The sequence below is a fragment of the Chelonia mydas genome, chromosome 1 (assembly GCF_015237465.2).
Source record: "Chelonia mydas isolate rCheMyd1 chromosome 1, rCheMyd1.pri.v2, whole genome shotgun sequence".
NCBI classification, from domain to species: Eukaryota; Metazoa; Chordata; order Testudines; family Cheloniidae; genus Chelonia; species Chelonia mydas.
The window spans coordinates 260336946-260356064 of NC_057849.1; the positions used below are offsets into that span (position 1 = coordinate 260336946).

Here is a 19119-nt window from a genome sequence, read left to right on the forward strand (position 1 = left end):
GCCACTGGCCCGTGAGCCCCCAGAGAAGCACCCAAGACAATAACGTTACATGTGTCTTGTCCCAGCAGGGCCTCACTGAATCTGCATCTGTTCCTTAGCCAGAGGCATCGACACGGCCCAGCCTCAGGGGCTGGTGAGCGGGAGGAGGCACGCGGCTCCGGTGGGGTGGTCCCGGGTGCTCGAAGCAGCAGAGTCCAGTTGTCCCAAAGACGCCAGGCAGTCTAGTTCCAAACACTTGCCAGGGCAGGGCGGGCTTCCTGTTCCCCCCACAGGTGGGGGTGTGGGTTAGAAGCAGGCCCGGGCTTTCGGAGGGGGCAAGGACGTGCTCCAGATCTAGGGGTGCCACATAGGATCCAGCCTGCCTTGCCTCTCCCCGCTCTCCTTCGCCTTGGGCTGGGGAGCTGCGAGACTAGACCTGCTGCACAGGCCTGTCCCCAGCCAGGCCCCCAGGCCCGACATCTCTCTCCGCCATCCGGACAGCTTGTCCCAAGAGTCTCAGCTAAAAAGCTGCCCGAGTGGGGGGTTAAATACCGGACTGTTTAAACTTTAATGTTAATCAGCTGGGGAGCCCCCCAAGCTGTGGCCTGCCCCGGGAAATGGGCGTGTGCTCACAGAGCGCCCCGGAGGATGGGGACGCTGCAAACCGGCTGCCAAGTGAAATTGTGTTTTCCTTTCTGTTCGGGTTGATTTCACGTTACTCAGCTTCCAGGGGGATTTGAGCACGGCAATTAAACCACTGGGCTTAATTATGGAGTATCCAATTGGATTATTAATGTTATCTCTGCTCTGACCCCTTTCGTTTAGTTCAGATCCAATTTCCTTTTATGTTGTCTTCCTTTTGCTTCATAGAATCAGAATTATAGTCCCCTCCCTGTGCGGAGCTCCGGCTCGGTGCCTGCCAGCCGTCAGCGAGTCTTTCCGGGCAAACGTGAATCTCCCTTAACTGTGCAAACAGGGTCCCTGAGATGCAACTCCCCAGAAATGTACTAGGGATTTAGGGTGGAGGTAAGGAAAGGTTAAAAAAAATCCTCCCCCTCTGATTCCTTCCCTCTCCGGGTTCCTTCTTGCCAGGAGCCAGGGCTAGATGCTGTTCTATTCTTTCACCAGAAGGAGGCACCATGGGTCCGGGATAAGCCTGCATTTCTCCCCTCTGGTTCCGTGACGCTGGAAGCTGCCTCAGCCAGTGTCTCTGCACTAGGGGGAAAAGATCCAGAGAGACAGCAGGAGAAGAAATTTCTCTCTTTTTTTGTACCCAGAGCCCGTTCTGTATGTGTGTGTCTCTGTGCGTCTGCGCGTGTGTGAGATTCAAACCCTTTTCCAGAGCTGGACAACCTGCATCTCCCCACCCGCACTACTGGGTGATTAATACCCATTTTCCTCGCGCTCCCTCCTCCTCTTCCCCTTTTTTCCGTACTGTTGACTTGCAAAGCTCCCCCCACCCCCCCGCACCCCATAACCACCAATTGGGATCTGGGTTCTTTGCTTTTCCTTCTGCTCTCTATCGCTTGCTCGATTTTTTAGCCGGGTGCTTTTTGATTCACCGTCCTTTGCTTCCCCGCCCCCCAGGAAATCTTCTCTGGGATTTTATATTGCAGAGGATTTTTTTTAAAATTTGCTCTGAACAGTTCGCGCCCGCCTCCCACCTTGGCTGTCAGAGAAGATCTTGAGTAAACCTGAAGAAGTTCACAATGCCTGAGATGGATTGTTAATACTGCTTTGCAGGGGGGAAAAAAAGGGAAAATAGCCACCCCAGAGAATTCAAAATTGTTGAAACAGGATTTGCTGGTAGGTACATGTGTCTATATTTTACCATCGCTTTGAGGTTTAATTGTTTTTGCGCGAGAGCAGTGATGGGAGGGGAAATAATACCCATGAGTTCATTAAAGAAACGTCGGTATAAATATAACCCCCCTGCCTTTATAAATATATTAGAGAGTTAAACAAACAAATCCCAGAGAGCAAATGGATGTGTTCGGAGGGTGACTGTGTGGACGGGCGTTGCAATTACTCTGAACGAGACACGTTGCAGGTGAAACCAACAGCCCTGTGATGCACATCAGCACACCAGCTTCCCTGCCTGTGCGTGTGTGTGTGTGTGTGCGTGTCCCCACCTCTCCAGAAATACAAAATGTACACTCAGTGCACAATCTAGTCCCTGTTCAATCCCAGAGCGGGGTGGGAAGAGATGGGGTGGGAAGAGACGGACAGACGTGTCAGCAGCAATGCAGATGGGGATGGTAACTGCATTTGCTAAGTGTTTGTTCCAAGCGGTGTGTTTTATTTTGTACGTGTGTGTGTTGGGTGTGTGTGTGGGGAGGAGGGGGCAGAGTGGTGGGGGGAGTAGAGGTCTTTCTTTCTCTCCACGGTTCACAGCTCGCTTGTTTTCCGATCTCGTATCCATGCCTATCCCAGCAATGGTACAACCAGACCGTATCTGAATTATTTATAGACTCGTGCCAGCTGTTTTCGATTCCTCCTGGCTGCATGCACTATTGGGAAATGCGTTTTTCCTCTCTTTCTTCGAGATAAATCCATGTCTTTATTGGGGAGCATTTTTCATCTCCCTCAAACCCCACTAATACAAATATCGATCCTTTCCCCCCCTTCAGGTGGGGAACGCTGTGGGAATAATCATGCTTCACAGAAGAACAGCACCGATCTCCAGTTGCTCTAAACACAACCTCATCCGCTAGGGCTCCAGGAAGAAACAATAATTATAAGAATCGTACTCGTGAAAAAGCAAAAAAGAATGATTGCTTTGGATTTTGCGCTTTACCATCTTCCCCGCACTCTCTGAAGTGAATCTCGTCTCTTTGAATTTGCACCGCTTCAGGACCCAAGATTGACACACACGATATTTTTATAGCCAAATCGGATTTTTTAAAATCATTTCCCCCGTTTGCTCCCCCGACCCCTATTCTTCTTATGTGGATATGCAAGCAAGAAGAGAAGTCTGGATAGTCCCAACATGCTCGCTCCTCTAATCTGTCCGTCTAGAGGTTCTGCTTCTACAAACCAAGGTAGGGAAATTCCTCTTTTTGTTTTTCTCTCAAGGCTGACAGCTCATCGTTGCTCGCCCGTTTGTAAAGGGAAACCACAGGCGACAGAACGGAGAATCCAGTGATGCTGTTTTAGGAGTAGATCTCGCTAAAGGAAGGAATAGTCCTCAGACATGTTGATTCCTCTTCCCCTTGTCTCATCAGATAGGATGGGCAGAGAGGGGAATAGGAATGTTTGAGTTACTATTTCAGTGAATGGAGGGGAAAGTTCCCTGGGTTTTGGGGGGTGGAGGGGGCTGTAAGGGAAGGGGAATTAAGACAATTAAAACCCAACCCAGGGCAAATCGACTCCCTCTCCCTTCACTGCCCCCCTGGGTTCCCTCATGCATTCTATGCTTCGATTCCCTCCCTGCAGTCCATTATTAAGAAGAATAAATGCAAACCTGCGTGTTGCCTAAAAGGATGGTGCATAACCTAGAACCAGGGGCTTGGGCAACATTGGAGGCCTAATGCAGTGAAACTGATGTAAACGGGGACCGAGGCTGTCCCAGGAACAGCGGCTGAAACGAGCCAGGCTGCTGTGTGTGCTTGAGTGCAGGTGAGGGGCTATTTTAAGTCCAAGCACGTCAAGGGACTTTAAAATAACCCTACTGGTCGCTTTATTCAGACAAGTCCATAGTTTTAATGTATTCTCTCCCCCCCTCCCCCCGGGTGCTGGCGTGGCGGCTGTGTTCAGCAGTGCTCTTCCCTCCCTTCCCCTTTCTTACCCCACCCCCCGCAGCCACACGGTCCCTTTCTCGGTCTCGGCTCACACACGCCCTCCTCCGCACACCGCTACTCGCACTCATGCAAAATGGCTATCTTGCCGTTTGACTGTGCCGAGGCGAGAGATACCGGTACATGCACGGCTGGAATTTGCCATGTGAGTCTTTCTGTAAGATGGTGGCAAGACAAAGGGAGACGTGCTCCTGGGGGCGTGTTCATTTATACGTGTCTCGTGTTTGCTCTATACGGAAAACTAGCAAGTGCTGGGTTTTTTTTTAACCAACATCCATTCTCCAACCTGCTGTGCTGATCGGATCCCTGGTCGGGCGGGCACGCGCGCGCGCACACACACACACACACACACCCTGCAAGAAAGTGCTGTCACTCTACCAGGCTCTCCTTGGCCCCTGGCCAATGTCAGAGAGGACTGAAATCCAGGGTAACCTCTGGAGCTTATTAGATGCTATTCAAGGAGCGTGATGAGAAAACGGCCCCTCGCTCCCTGCGACTCTAGACCCGAAGGGGTCTCCGAAGGCCAGGAGGCACTGTAGAGCAGTAGCCCGCAGAAGGAAGGAGGCTAGAAGGAAATCAACGTGCAGAGGAGCTAGACTGGTGTGGGATTTATTCCTACCACACCCCCTTAGCTTCACCGTACTGCGCGTCTGCTGCCCATGATGCGGGACAATACAAGGGAGAGAGGTGGGACGGCGAGTGTCTTGGGTGGAAACCCCAGCAGAAGTGGCAGAAGTCCCCTCGCTTGAGTCATTTAAAATCGGATAAAGCCCCGGGGTGCGGAGGGGAAGGATTCTGCAGGGGTGAGAGGGGGCGCGCGTCCAAGGTCCTCTCCCCCCCTGAGTCTCTCCTAATATTGCTAACGGGTCTTTCCCCTCGTTAATGTGTCTGACTCTTGTGTTGCTAAAACCAAAGGCCCGTCCTGGCGAGGGGCAGCTGTTTGTAGCCACGTTCTCCCAGGCTCTAGAAACAGCCAGCTGACTCCGGCCGCCTCTCTCAGCGGGCGGGAGCCGAAAGTTTACCTGCGCGCGGAGTGGGTGTGCTGGCGGGGGTGCGTGGGGAGCTCGCCCGGAGGTGTCACCCTTTCCCCAAGGCATGTCAGAGACCCCAGCGCGGGCGGCTCCAGGCTGGGACTGAGCCTCGGGCTGCGCCTTCCCGATCCCTTTGTAACGGCACCATGGCCCAGAGGCAGTGCCCGAAGGGCTCCGTGCGGGCACCCCACCCTCCCCACACTGTGTGCAAGGAGCGGGGCTGGGGGATACATTCTCATCCGTTCTCTTCTCCCCACGGAGCTGGGGCTGGCCGGGGAGCAGGAGATCTGGCCGAGGGACCGGGGCCCGAGTCCTTAGCCGGTCCTACTATTCATCATTGTGCTTTATTTTATTTAGTGTTTGTGAAAAGCCAACTGTGTGCTCTGCCCGCTCCGCAGGGCACCGGCGGGAGACACCACCCCAGCTCCGGGGGCCCACACAATGCAGGCCCCGCCCGGATACCGACCAAGCAGCTGGGTGTGCGCCCGCGGCTGTAGCGCGGCCCTGGAAGGCTGCTGGCCCCCGGGCGCTGCACCTGGCCTGCGGGCGGACGCAGCAGTGGGGCGGGTGGGGGCGTGTGCGTGCAGAGGCACAGGCTGCGCCGCTCACACAGCCCGGCGGGGACCCGCTTCTCGCGGTCACACCGGCCCGGCACCAGCCTCCGCCTTGCTCTGCTGTGGCCGGGCAGGGCTCTCTCGGGAGGGTCTCTGCAGCTGATGCTCGGCCCTGGCTGCAGAGCTCTCCGGCTGGGGGTGATAGCTCGGTATTCGCCAGCACCGCGTACCAAGCGTTGCCCGCACAGCGGGGCCAGCCCCCGCCCCCTCCGTCCACAGCCCCGCGCCCCCTTCCTGCGCTGCGCTCCCTCCGGCTGTCCCCACCGACCGCATAACCCCTGGAGGACGCAGAGCTTGGCAAGGGTGACTGCCTGGGGCCCCGGGGAGCCTGGGAGGAGCAGGCAGGTTCTGCAACCCCCCCCCCCACCCGGAGACCAGCGCAGGGGGGCTCGGGGCTCACTTCTCTCGTGTGCGCTCCCGGAGCCAGCAGCGGAAAGCGCCGGAGGCTGGAGCCACAGGCAGCGGCAGCTCCCCGGGAGAGGGCTCGGGATTCGCACTGGCCGCCCGGAGGGGCAGGGGAGCGGCGCGAGAGGGGAGGCAGCGGGGGGCTGACGGCGGGCGGTGATCGGGGCCTCGGCGCTGCTGCAGCACAAGGCCCCGGACACTCAATCCCACGCCCACGTGGACGCGCCCCCGGGGGTTAGCTGTGGGGCTGGCAGAGAGCAGACTTCAGACCCATTGTAACGTACCGTTCTGCCCCCCGGCTCGCTCACGCCCCCGGGCGAGCGGGTCCAGAGGCCGTTTCATTCGAGGAGAAACTCGGGGGTTTCTTGCTCTCCAGAAGGAGCGAGCGGCGCGGGACGCGCGGCGTGGAAGGAGGGGCCGCGCCCGGGAGGGTTCAGACCCAGGTGCTGAGGGGGGCTGGGAGCATGGGGCGGGCCCCCGGTGCGGGGCTAGGGGCGGGGAATCACCTCACCCCACACCTGACGCTTCTGGCACCCGCGGCCTGGGCTCTGCGGCTCTAGACAGAGGCGAAGCTCTGCCCATTCTCAGCCCTGGGGCTGCGGGACCCGGTGCCTCTCCCTACACGTTATTCCGGGGCCACCACTCCCACCTCGGTTCCCCGCCTCGGTCTCCTTTCCCATTCCCAGCCCTCCCGCGTTCCTCACGGACCTGCTGCCACCTCTTCCCTCCTGCTCTCCCTGCTCCCCTCTTTCCTCCCTCGCCCCCCGTCCGTTTCCTTCTCCCTTTGTGTCTGTGTCTCCTTCTCTCTTTACAAGCCTCTTCCTCCCACTCCCTCCAGCCCTCTCGCTCCTCGGCATCTCACCCTCCCAGTCTCTGTTTCTATCCCTCGCTGTCCCTCCTTCTTCCACTCAGTTCTCTCTCTTCCTTTCCGCACCCTCCTCTCTTCTAGTCTCCCTGTCTCCGCTTCCCTCCATTCCCTCTCCTTCTTCTTCCTCCATCCCTTCCATCTCTGCGCTCTCCCTCTGGAGACTGATTTTAATCTCAAGCGCACTCCCTGACCGGTCTGATCGCACAGGGCACCACCAGGCCGGTCCGCACACAGAAGGGAGGGCCCCTGCTCTGGGTGCTGTGAAATTGACCAGCCCCGACCCTTGTCTCTTGTGCCTGCTGCTGTGAAATGAGGGAGAGATACAGCCCCGACCTACGCCCCTGGGTTGCAGCTAACTTTGTTTATAGCCGATATAAGGAGGGAGCCAGCCAGCCGCCGGCCGATTTGAGCGCAGGGAGAGAGCTGGCCACTGGCCCAGGCCGTCGCTCTGGGAATGAAAGCAGAGGAGCTGGGGCTGGCGCGCGGTTGGAGCAGTGACGGCCCAGGGATCTGCAGTCCGATCCTTCTCACTGGCCGGAGAAGGAACACCACATCTGTGGGGACAGAGGGGCTGGCTTGGCGGCCACACCCCTCCCCAATTTCTGGGGGATCGAACCTTCACCCGGTCAGGAGTCTGGGAAAAACATTCCTGGGAGCAGCTGAGGATCCAGGGTTGGGGAATACTTGCTCTTTAGGGGGTGTGTTAAATGGTCACCCAATCTTTTGATTGTATCCCGTCTTTGCCTTCCTACCCTCTTCTTCCCTCTCTCCCCATAGAGTATGTTCTCCTCGCTGCATCCAGGGACGGGGTGAGTTTCTCCATGTTTGGGAGAAGCCAAAGGAAAGAGTATGCAGGGGCTTCATAACCAAAGGCAGAATTTATGGCTCGGGAAAACACGAACTTACTTTGGAACTGCTTCAACTTTCAAACCATCTTTCCCTCAGGGAACAGCAGCACAGGGAGAAGGTGCAAAGCACGGACCTAAAAGGAGAAAAAATTGAACTGTCAGCTGTGTTAATTCTGTCCCCGCTGACCGCCACCTCTGCTGCCCCGCCTCCCCCCATCCACACCCACGAGCCTGCTTTGTGGGTCTCATTCTGATTGCACACCAGCGGTAGAACAGGAGGTGCACCACTGAGGTAAATAGCTTTACACCGATGTCAAGCCTCTGTGTGTGCGCCTGCATACAGAAGCACAGTAGACAGTGTGCTACACATAGGTACATATGTGATAAGCTGGTTATACAATAAGTTGGATGCAATAAAGGTCCTAAGTGGCTGGTGAAGGACTCTCTGATCAGTGCAATTATCACAGGACACCTGCGCTGATCGTAACTTTTGCTACATCACCCTCTCCCACATATCCATACATCCATGAAAGAACATTAAGAGACAGCAGGAGAAAAAAAATTCACCAAGATCTCTCTTTCCCCCGACAGCCTTTTTAATCATTTATTGTTTGGTTCGTTTTATCCTAATGCTGGAATATTAACAGCCCTTAAAAATCTTGTCTGTAGGGGAAAAGGTGGTTTTATTTATTTATGCATTTTAAATACCAGTTGGAGTTAAACCAAACCTGTTTCTCCTGTGTTTTTTTGCAAAAGAGGCCAGCTGACTCTGGAGTCCAGTAGTTAGTATTCTGTGCTGCCCTATGGAATTGTATTTTGGTTCCAAGTCCTGGACTCTCAGTGCTTGGGTTGGTACCAGAGCTCGGAGATCTAAGGTTTAGTGTCTCTGCAGTGCCACGTGGGAGGCCTGGGTTTGACTCCCAGACCCAGTTCTGTTCTCTCACCGCTCCCCTCAAGCTGGCACAGGATGGGCTTGTTGCACAGCCCACACAGAGCTCTAGGGGTTAGTGTCTCTGCAACAGGTTTGATTCCATGTTCTGGTCTTTCACTTCTGAGGCTTGAAGAGTTTAGGAGTAAGCAAAACCTGGGGCTGATCCCTTGGTTGTTAATGGTCTACACTACCCTGAGAGAAATGTGGGTAGCACTGTGAGTCTGCCGCAGCAAGTCCCTTCATCTAAACCTCTTGGCACCTGGAATGTAGGGCATGTGGTGGTCAGCAGGGACACAGCCTCAGTAGCAGGAGGAAATTGGGGGGAGGAATTTATATGTCCTAACATATACATGAGGAAATAGACTGGTTAATCAGAGAGACAGACTGGATGATTTAATAGATACAAATGGAAAAGTTTTATGTATCTATCAGAACTACTGTATGGTTCCTGTAGCATCTGAGCACCCTATGATGAGGTTCCAAAATTGCCTGAATCTTCTGTGCCTCCCACCTGGTGGAAATGTTTACACTTAAAAGAAAAGCAGTGAGTGACTGGGAGAAACATGACTGATAAATCTTCCATTACAATGATCCCTCCTTCACCCACCCATCCACAAGAATCCTCTCACCCACAATGAATCAGCTGATTAATTTAATTGCTTCAATGCAGCAAAATATACCTGCAACTGACCTGGGTGCCTCAGGGACTAAGAGGAAACGGCCATTTGAAAATTGCAGTTCTGGGATTTGTAGAAGCGGGGTCCAGGAGTGATAAGATTAAAATCAAAGCATGATGTCCTCCTACCAATTGCCTAATGCCCTCTAGCCTGAGCCCATTATTTGCTAAATTTTACAAGTATTTCATTGCAGAAGTTAAAGGGATGCCATTACTGGTCATGAGTGTAATTCCTACTGGTCATGAATGTGACTCCAGTCCCTCTTTGACCTACTTTTATTTTTCTTTTATCTGTTTGCAGTTATTAGGCCAGATCCTCAACTGTAGTCAATTGGTGTAGTGCTACTGAAATGAATGGAACTATGCTGATTTACACCAGCAGAGGGTTTGGCTCAATAAGATTAAATATTAAAGCTTAATTTTTGTCTTCTGAAAAACACAATCTAGGCCAGCACAGCAGCCCCACCACTCACAACCGCTTGATAATAACAAACAGCTGTTGAGTAGCCCAGCACTCATGAACAACCATGCAAAAATAAATCAGTGTATGTAAACCCTGAGCCAGTGAACAACTCTACAATATCAAACGAATGTGTGCAGCTCTGTGCTTATGAGCAAGCCCACAATAAACAGTGTGCACACCCTGTCAGAGGCAGGAAGAGGGGTCAGTGGATGCAAGCTAATTTTCATGCTATTGAGGTTTCTATGTGGAGAAGAAAAGGTGTGTGACTTGGTAGTAGACACAGTACATTGTAAGTAAGCAAACCCAAACCATAGCTAATTTGTCTCTGAGCTAAAATTGCTTTTTCCTGTAGTTCTTTGGTACCCGGTGAGGCAGGAGTGCCTTAGGCACTAGTCCTGGGCAGATGGAGAGGATTTTTGTTTTAAACATACACTGAATGAATTTAGTGCTGCTAAAAGGTGTCAGCTGATTTGATCTTTGTGAGTTGGGGGGCTCCCTAAAAGGGATCTCCTCCCACAAAAACAACAATGGCCTCCCTTGTACAAAAAGGATTTACAAAAAACAAACAACAATTAATCAGCTGGGAGCAAATGATGAGAAAATAGGGACAGGAGTGTGGTGACAGGTTCAGCATGAGGGATGCAGAGGGACACGTCAAACTGAGACCCCTGGACAGCACCCCTCCCTCCATTTAAGAAAGTGTCAAGGGAGTCAGTGAATGTCTCTGGTTGAATTCTGGAGAGGGATGGCCTAAATCGCCTGGACCAAATGAAGGAGAGGCCATAGAGCTCAGAAATCCAGTGAATATGGGGGATAACAAATGAAAAAACAGAAATGGAATGAGGGTCAAAGCTATTAAATGAGTGAACAGAATGGGAACAGCACACAGAGAACCATGGACAAGGCTCACCACTCTGTGGAAATATCAAAGGAGTCAGTGGATGTTGCTGTTAAATGTGTTAGACTGACAGCCTTGAGAACTGAAGATTTACTTCCTCTATCCCCAGCACAGGTACAGCTTCCTTAACCCTGCTGTGTACTGCTGTGCCATACCATTTACTTGGAGAAAAAGAGAATCAAGTCTTCATGGTGTGTTCAGTCCTTGGTGTCTATGCCAATTGGAATATGACTGTTTGCCTGTCAGGAACTGGAGGGAGACCATCAGCTCACTTGACACAAGGTAAATTTTTCAAAGGTGCCTCAATGATTTAGGACCTTATTCCTATTTTCAAAAGTGGCGTAGGCACTTAGGAACTTCAGTCCTATTGACTTTTGATGAGACTTAGGCTCCTAAGTGCCTAAGTAATTTTTGAAATTAGGACGCAGGCTCCTAAATCACTGAGGCACTTTTGAAAATTTTATCTATAGCCACTAAACAACCATCAGATGGAAACCATTTGCAGTCTTTATTGACCTAGGCTGGATTTGAACCAGCAAGATGTAAATGACTGGATAGCTTAGTGTTAGTCCTCTGACACAGCCAACACACAAGCAAGGTAGCTTTATACAGGATACTGGTTTGCGTAAAATAGGAAAGTAATTATTCTCTTTGCAGCCTTGGTTAAGTCTCTTCTGAAGCATGATGTTCCAGTTTGGGCACTATATATTTAAAAGACAGAGAAAGATTGGAGAGAGTTTGCAGGACTGGGCAATGAAAATGATCAAAGGTCTTAGAAAACAATACCTACTATTGTCAACATTAAAGAAAGGTTGAGAGAAAAGACAACAGTGGGTGGAGACATAACTGTCTGCAAATGTGTAAAGGACTGTTTCTGAAAGAAGACAGGGGCCAATTATCCTCATTAGTCACCAAGGACAGATCAGGAAGTAAATGAGTTGAAGAAGCAGCAGCAAATTTTTTGATTAAACATCAAATTAAAAGTTTATTGCAAGAACAGTCTGGGTGACAGAAGATGCTGATAGAGGTGGTGGAATTGCTATATTTAGAGATATTAAAATCTAAAACCTAGATGCTCAACTATCAAGATTAGATCTAATCTAATCTTTCTTCAGTGAGCCATTCACCTTGGTTTCAAGGTGCAAATAAAGCAACTTTAGGAAGGAAACAACAAGATCAGTCTTGTCACTACGCTGAGGACTATATGTCTAATTTGTGAGGTCTCTTCCCACCAAAATGAGTCTAGAGCTCTGACACTGAACATATGACACTCAACATCATGTTATGTATGTAGAAGCGAACATGGTGTTGCTGAATGCCGCTATAGTTTGAACTCCCCCCAGAAGGTGAGTCAGGGGCTTCTCAAAGGTCTTTATATTTTCAAAACCTCTGGGATTTTGTGATATAATTATCTACCTTGGTGAACTGCTAAATGTTATCTAATGTTTTGTGATATAATTATCTAGGTGAACATTAGTCTAAATGTTTACAGGAGAATCTCAGTTTTCACAAGTCTGTCTTACATCGTTAGCATTGGCAGGGGAAGTTAAATAATCATGAGTGTATTTTTGGCCTCACTACCTCATGACCATTGCCCCTTGTCCTCAGTATGTTTCTCTCTATCTCCTTTTATCTTAAGGTTTTGAACTGGCTCCCATCATCATCCTATCTGAACATCCAGAATTGATGGTACAAGGTGATGTGACATTAGTGTATGTGGCCACACATTAACTCAATGTCACAGTATGAAAACACATGTTTTGCCATGTCACGGTATGGTTGTTTTCTCAGGCAAGACAAGCAAAAAAGTTAGATAGATCCTAGTTTAAAGCCTCCTCCTCTTTCCTTCCCTTTGTCCCTCCCACCAGCAGTATCATAATTAAAATAAGATTTGAGGGGACAGGCAACACAGCAGTTTCTAAGTCGTCTTCCTGCCACCCTCGATAGTAGCTTCAATCTCTGGTCTGATTAATTTGGAGGAATGGTCTTCTCATCAGATCTCACAAGCCATGTAGGTTTGGGCTTGGTCAGATGGGAGGCATCCAAGGAAAACTTGCATCAAGTGGGGGTTAATGGTTCACTGAATGCATCTGATGAAGTGAGCTGTAGCTCATGAAAGCTTATGCTCTAATAAATTTGTTAGTCTCTAAGGTGCCACAAGTCCTCCTTTTCTTTTTGCGAATACAGACTAACACGGCTGTTACTCTGAAACCTGGTTCAGTAGAGGCACTCTTGCGTCAGTACTGATCACAGTGCCCCAACATGGTGGTGGAGGGTGCTGTGCAGCTAGAGGTGCTACTGTGATAGCCACTCTCTTGGATGAAACACCAGGGAGTGAACCAAGAATCTCCAGAGCTAAAAGCATGAACTGTTACAGCTTGAGCTCAAGAGCCAAGCTGCTAGAGCTGGGTGTAGTGACAACTTGTATTCTCTGTGAACTTGCCCAGAGCGGGGACCTGTTACACACACTCAGCAGGGCGTTACACCATCATTTAGGTGATAGATATAAAATGGAGTCTGGAACTCTGGCATTTTTCACAAGAATATGGGGCTTTAGTACTGGTGTCCTGATCTAATTGCATCTTGGAAATGTTATGAGTTCCTAAAATTCACTCTGTAATTTCATGTGAATATGGTATTTTCCTTTCACCTTCTCCCCTAAGCTGCTATGTAATGTTGCTGTTCATTGGTAAAGAGCTGTCATATTCATTCTAGGCGTGCACGCATTTCAACAGTGGTTGAAGTGCTTCTTATGGGCATGGTGGTCTGTAAAGAGGCTTGGGATCCTTTAAGATAAAAGAAATTATAGACTTGCAAGATTACTGTTTCAAAGCTTGGGTAGCTCAAAACAGGAGAGGGTTACTGGGAACCAGGTGAAAAGGATATAATTTCGTGTCCTGAACTTGCAGTGAATATACCAGTGCAAATACCATGTCCCTCATCCCATTCTGCAGCCTAATACATGGAGGATTTGCTTTCTGGCAACTGGCTTTACAACTCTGATATTACCTGAGGACAGGGGTGGTTCCATAGGTAGACATGGGCTGTATTTTTTGTCTCTTAATTGTTCAAGTCTAGCTGTAAACACTTGTAAGTACGAAATTATTTGACAAAAGGTTTTCTTTGTCAAAAAATGTCAATTTGTCCAAACCAAAACTTTTTGGGGAAAATTTTTCAGTTTGGAGGAAGCTTTCTGGCTGAAACCAGAAAGACACCTCCCAGAATAGCCCTGTAGTTCATGCACTTGTAACCCACACGCCTTCTGGGTGTGGTGTTTTGTCCCATCTAGTGGCACCCAGACCACTTAGTTAAATGAGTCTGCTCTACAGCCTTAGCTAACAGCCAGTTGGCTTTTAGCTCATGCAGTAGAGGCTTATGCTTTAAGCTCCAGAGGTCCCAGATTTGATCCTGCCCACCGTCGACCGGGATCTGTTGGCGTTACACACTCGCCTGGGATCAGGAAGACCCGGGTGAATACCCTAACCACTGGGGTTTAGAATCAATCTCTCTCTGGTCCAATGAATAGTCAAAGATTTATGCAAAGTGAAACAGCTTCAACAGGAGAGCTTGGGAGACTGACTCTACAGCCTGATGGGGAGACTACGTTGTTTGGGATGTGGGAGATGTTAACCACCTGGCAATTCTGGGTGTCTCTCATTTTTTTCACAAAAGAATTAGGTTTCATTTTCGTCCTGATGCTAAATGAAAACAAAGGTCAAAACCTTGACATTTTTCCACAAACTGGAATTCTTGTTTTCTGTCCTAGCCATTTACTTGATTAGGCTGCATTATGGATTGGAAGAAAGCAAGAGGAATCTGTTATAGCATGGATTCTCAACCTGTTGGTCTTGAACAAGCTCTGCAGGGACATGGCCATCCTCCCTTTAATGGCTAGATGGAAGGGTGTCCCAAAGTCTTTTTTGTGGTTGTTGTAAAAGGGGATCAAGGTATCAAAAAGGTTGAGGGAAACTCCCATACACAATAGCTAGGGCCCTACCAAATTTATGGTCCATTTTGGTCAATTTCACAGTCATAGGATTTTAAAAATTGTAAATTGCATGATTTCAGCTATTTAAATCTGAAATTTCACGTTGTTGTAATTGTAGGGATCCTGACCCAAAAAGGAGTTGTATGAGGGTGGGGCTATTGGTTATTGTTTTTTCGGGGGGGGGGGTTGTGGTACTGCTACCCTTACTTCTGCACTGCTGCTGGCGGCCGTGCTGCCTTCGTAGCTGGGCAGCTGGAGAGCAGCGGCTGCTGGCTGGTGCCCAGCTCTGAAGGCAGACCTGCCACCACCAGCAGCGCAGAAGTAAGGATGGCATGGTATGGTAATGCCGTCTTTGCTTCTGCGCTGCTGTCTGCAGAGCTGGGCCCTCAGTCAGCAGCCTCTCCTCTCCGGCCACCCAGCTCTGAAGGCAGCAGAGCAGAAGTAAGGGTGGCATGGTATGATATTGCCACCCTGACTTCTGTGCTGCTGCCTTCTGAGCTGCCTTCAGAGCTGGGCACCCAGCCAACAGCTGCTGCTTTGCGGTCTCCCAGCTTTGAAAGCAGCGCAGAAGTAAAGGTGGCAATACCGTGACCTCCTAAAATAACCTTGTGACCCCCCTGCAACTCTCTTTTAGGCCAGGACCCCCAATTTGAGAAACGCCGGTCTCCCCCGTGAAATCTGTATAGTATAGGGTAAAAGCACACAAAAGACCAGATTTCACGGGGGTGACCAGATTTCACAGTCTTTGACGCGTTTTTCATTGCTGTGAATTTAGTAGCCAATCCCAGCAGGGAAGAAGGTCTTATAGGTGTACTGGATGTTTGGCGCTTACAGCCACGTCACCTCTGTCTCCAGAAGGAGGCACTGTATTGAATAGTGTGGGAGAACTGGGCAGTACAGGAACCCCCAGCTACCGCAATCTGAGCCTCTCCAAACAAGGAGGCACTATGAGAAAAATATCATGGGGATCGGTTCTGAGCGAGGTCAGACACTGCCATCTGAGCTGATCCCAGCAGGAGGTGCTGTAGCTGTACTAGCTGTGGGGGAACTCACAGCTGCTTCAGGGCCAGTCTGGCTCAGAAGGTACTGTATGAAACAGGGTAGAAACTCTGTCTACTAAGGAACTTCCAACTTGTGAACTGTTTCTAGAGAAGGATGCAGAAGGGATTGCTGCTTTTCTGCCATGAGTCTCTTTCTACTTGGTAATGCAGTGGGTTAATTAACTGCACATGACTGGATTCCTGTGGGGTTTCTGTCAATGAACTCCTCTGAGAAATGCCTTTGAAATGCACTGTGGCAGAGGAAACACACAGTAATGCACACTATTACTTACACATACGCACACAGGAGGTATCCATGTATCCCAGTGTGTGTCTGTATCTAGCTCGGTCGCTAATTGCCTAGTATCACTGGCTACTGTATTCAATGGGCTAAGAATCTCAGGGGAGATTCCCCAGTGTCAGATGTGTTTCAGCAGTATCAAGATGAAACATCTGAGGATGACAATCCCCTAGGGAGAGTCTAATGAGAGCGACAGAATGACATATCTGTTTTCTCAGTCTCTCTCTTCACATTTTTGTACAACTTGAAGTTGAAATTAATCTTGAATTCATGATTGCAAAAAATGCAAATGTAGAGTCCTGAAATTCTGAAATCCAATGTAAAAAGCAGGTCAGTACAGTGCAGAGATCAGGCACTACACAGCCACAGAAGAAATGTTTGCAGTCTACATTTAGAAATAGTGGGGTAGCAAACTCAACAGTGACAAAAGCTGTGTGTGAAATATAAATTTGGAGTTTTCCATGACTATCAGAAGGGACATAACATTTAATTATAGGATTGGAGGTCCTGTACCCAAGTTGGAGAAAATACAGATTGGGCAGTGTAACAGGTAACTTCCCCCTTTATGGACAGTGGTGCCTACTAATCATTTCATCCTTGTCAGATGACATGACCCCTTTAAGAGTTGGGGTGGTCTGATATATAAAGGTGGAGAGAGAGGAAATGGTCCCTTGAATAAGTCCTGCTTGGAAGGAATCTTGTGACTGTATCTTTAAGGACCTGGGCTCAGGAGCAGAGTGGGTGGGGCAAGGCTCCCCTGTTCCAGCCAATTGGGATGAGCTTGGGAAGAGGACCAGTTTATATACTGCCTCCGTTCTCTCACAGTAAGGTAGGTATCAGTAGAGGCAGTGGTGAGCTGGAGCCGGTTTTGAAGCAGTTTTAGAACCGGTTGTTAACCTGCTTCCCTGCAGGGGGAGCTGAGGCTTTGATGGGCTCTGGCCTGGAAAGTGATGTAATTCTTCCTCCGGCCGCTGGGGGTGCTGTGGGAGCCACGTGGGCTGCCGCCTGGCCCTGAGCCCGAGCCCTGTTGCTGATGTTGCTCCCCTGGCCCTGGGGCTCCCGCTGCTGCCTGGTGGGTCCCCGGCTGCTCTGCTGGGCCTGGGCTGCGTCCTGCTGCTCTCCCCATGAGCACCCACCACCCTGCCTGCAGCCAGCCCCTGCCGCACCCCCTGCCCTGCCCGCAGCCAGCCCCCGTCTCCAGCCGCCCCGCCCCGCCCGCAGCCACCCCCACACCCCCTGCCTGCAGCCAGCCCCCGCCTCCAGCCACCCCCTGCCGCACCCCCTGCCCTGCCTCCAGCCACCCCCACACCCCCTGCCTGCAGCCAGCCCCCGTCTCCAGCCACCCCCTGCCCTGCCTCCAGCCACCCCCACACCCCCTGCCTGCAGCCAGCCTCCGCCTCCAGCCACCCCCGCACCCACTACCTGCAGCCAGCTCCTGCCGCACCCCCTGCCCTTCAGCCAGCCCCCGTCTCCAGCCACCGCCTGCGCTGCCTCCAGCCACTCCCGCACCCGCTACCTGCAGCCAGCCCCCTGCCCTCCAGCCAGCCCCCTGTCCGCAGCCAGCCCCCGTCTCCAGCCAGCCCCTGCTGCACCCCCTGCCTGGAGCCAGCCCCCCGTCTCCAGCCACCCCCGCACTCCCTGCCTGCAGCCACACCCCCTGCCTGCTGCCAGCCCCCATCTCAGCCACCCCCTGCCCTGCCCGCAGCCAGCCCCTGTCTCCAGACACCCCCGCACCCCCTGTCTGCACCCCCTGCCCTGCCTGCAGCCAGCCCCGCATCCCCTTAACTCCAGCTAGCCCTGCCCCACGCCCCTGTCTGCAGTTGGCCCCATGTCCACTGGTGCCCTGCAGTTCCCAGGGCAGTAACCCTGCACACCTGCTTCAATGAGGGGGGCAGGGAGCAGCTGGGACCCACACATGTGCACACCCTAGGGTGACCAGACAGCAAGTGTGAAAAATCAGGACGGGGGCGGGGGGTAATAGGAGCCTATATAAGAAAAAGACCCCAAAATTGGGACTGTCCCTATAAACAGACTGAGAAGCTGCTCATGGAACCAGGACCCCAGGGGAGAAGACTATGGGACTGAACCACAGGAACATTCCACAAGGTGAGCATAGCAGAGGCAGGTCAGAGAAACACTAAGGAGTTGAGGAGAGATTGGCACTAGCTGTCTTGTACGGAGCCATAGTCTGGAACCCACAGAGTGGATGGGCTTGGGTTCCCCCACTAAACTCCAGAAGAGAACTTTGTTATGGCCTTGAGCAAGTGGGTCTCACTGAAAGAGAACAGGATTGGTAAGCCCCTCAGCTGGGGTAACTGGCCTCCGGAATCACTGAACTCTTTAGTACCCAGATGGAGGTTTGAGGTTAGGACAAGGACCACTAAGTGGGCTAGACAGTAAGGGGGTCAATCAGAGGAAGGACACTGAGGCAGATTTACTGATGCTTAGTTTTGCTGCAAGGGGATGGTGAAGACAGAAACCAAACAGTTAACATGTGGCTGTGAAAGAAAGCTCTCCCTGACTCCTAATAGGGTATGGTTGCCCTGAAGAATGTGGTGGCTATGAGAGAAGGCTCTCTGAACTCTCAAGTTGGAGAAGCTGCAAATTGTAATGGTTATAAATACCATGGTTACTAAGCCTCAAGTTGTGATCATGCTGCTGAGGAGTAGAAGGACTGTGGTAAAAGACTCTGAACCATAAGGAGGAGGTAATCCTAGAAACTGGATGTCTGTAAGAGGAAGCTCTATAAACCTGAAGTTAGGGAAGCTACACTGGGGAAGAAGCTGGCTTAAAAACATAACTGACAAAACTGCCATGAGTCAACAATAGTTCAGTTCTAATTTCTCTGTCTTTCCACATTCACCACTATCAGGGACAAGTAATATGCAATTGGGACTCTGGTCCCTTGGGAGTTCACGTCCTCCTGTTGATTGTTCTCTATAAAGATCAGAATCCTCTGTTTTATAATAAAGATTGTTATGGAGGATTGTGATGTAACCAACAGAGGGTCCTCATTCCAGGTGGGATAATAAGCCACAGGAAGAAGTGAATTCCCAGAGAACAGATACTATCTTAAAGCATATGTTCTTATTCAAAGAATGAGGGATAGAAGTTAGATAGAATCTGCGACAGCGAAATGGAACTGCTGCTTAAATGGAATGCTTTTCTATGATATGCAAGTGGCTCCCTAAAATTATCTTAAACTCTTCTCTGTCCCCCCCACCCCAAACCACCCGAAAACAACACTGATACTAGCTGGAGCAACTGAAGTCTTAATCTG

At 50.8% G+C, this 19119-nt stretch overlaps 1 protein-coding gene across 4 annotated transcripts in view; it reads left to right on the plus strand.

Moving 5' to 3' along the window:
• The first annotated feature begins 1521 nt into the window (after positions 1–1521).
• GRIN2B (glutamate ionotropic receptor NMDA type subunit 2B) overlaps positions 1522–19119 on the plus strand; it is a 287157-nt gene continuing 269559 nt past the window's right edge. The window contains exons 1-2 of one of the 4 annotated variants that reach the window (XM_007064060.4): positions 1522–1785; positions 2610–3020. The gene's annotated coding sequence lies outside the window, so the exon portion shown is untranslated. Of the gene's footprint in view, positions 1786–2177; positions 2271–2609; positions 3021–17865; positions 17946–19119 lie in introns of those variants that run through there. The other 3 variants (XM_037883416.2, XM_037883410.2, XM_043544683.1) reach the window with 3 other exon arrangements.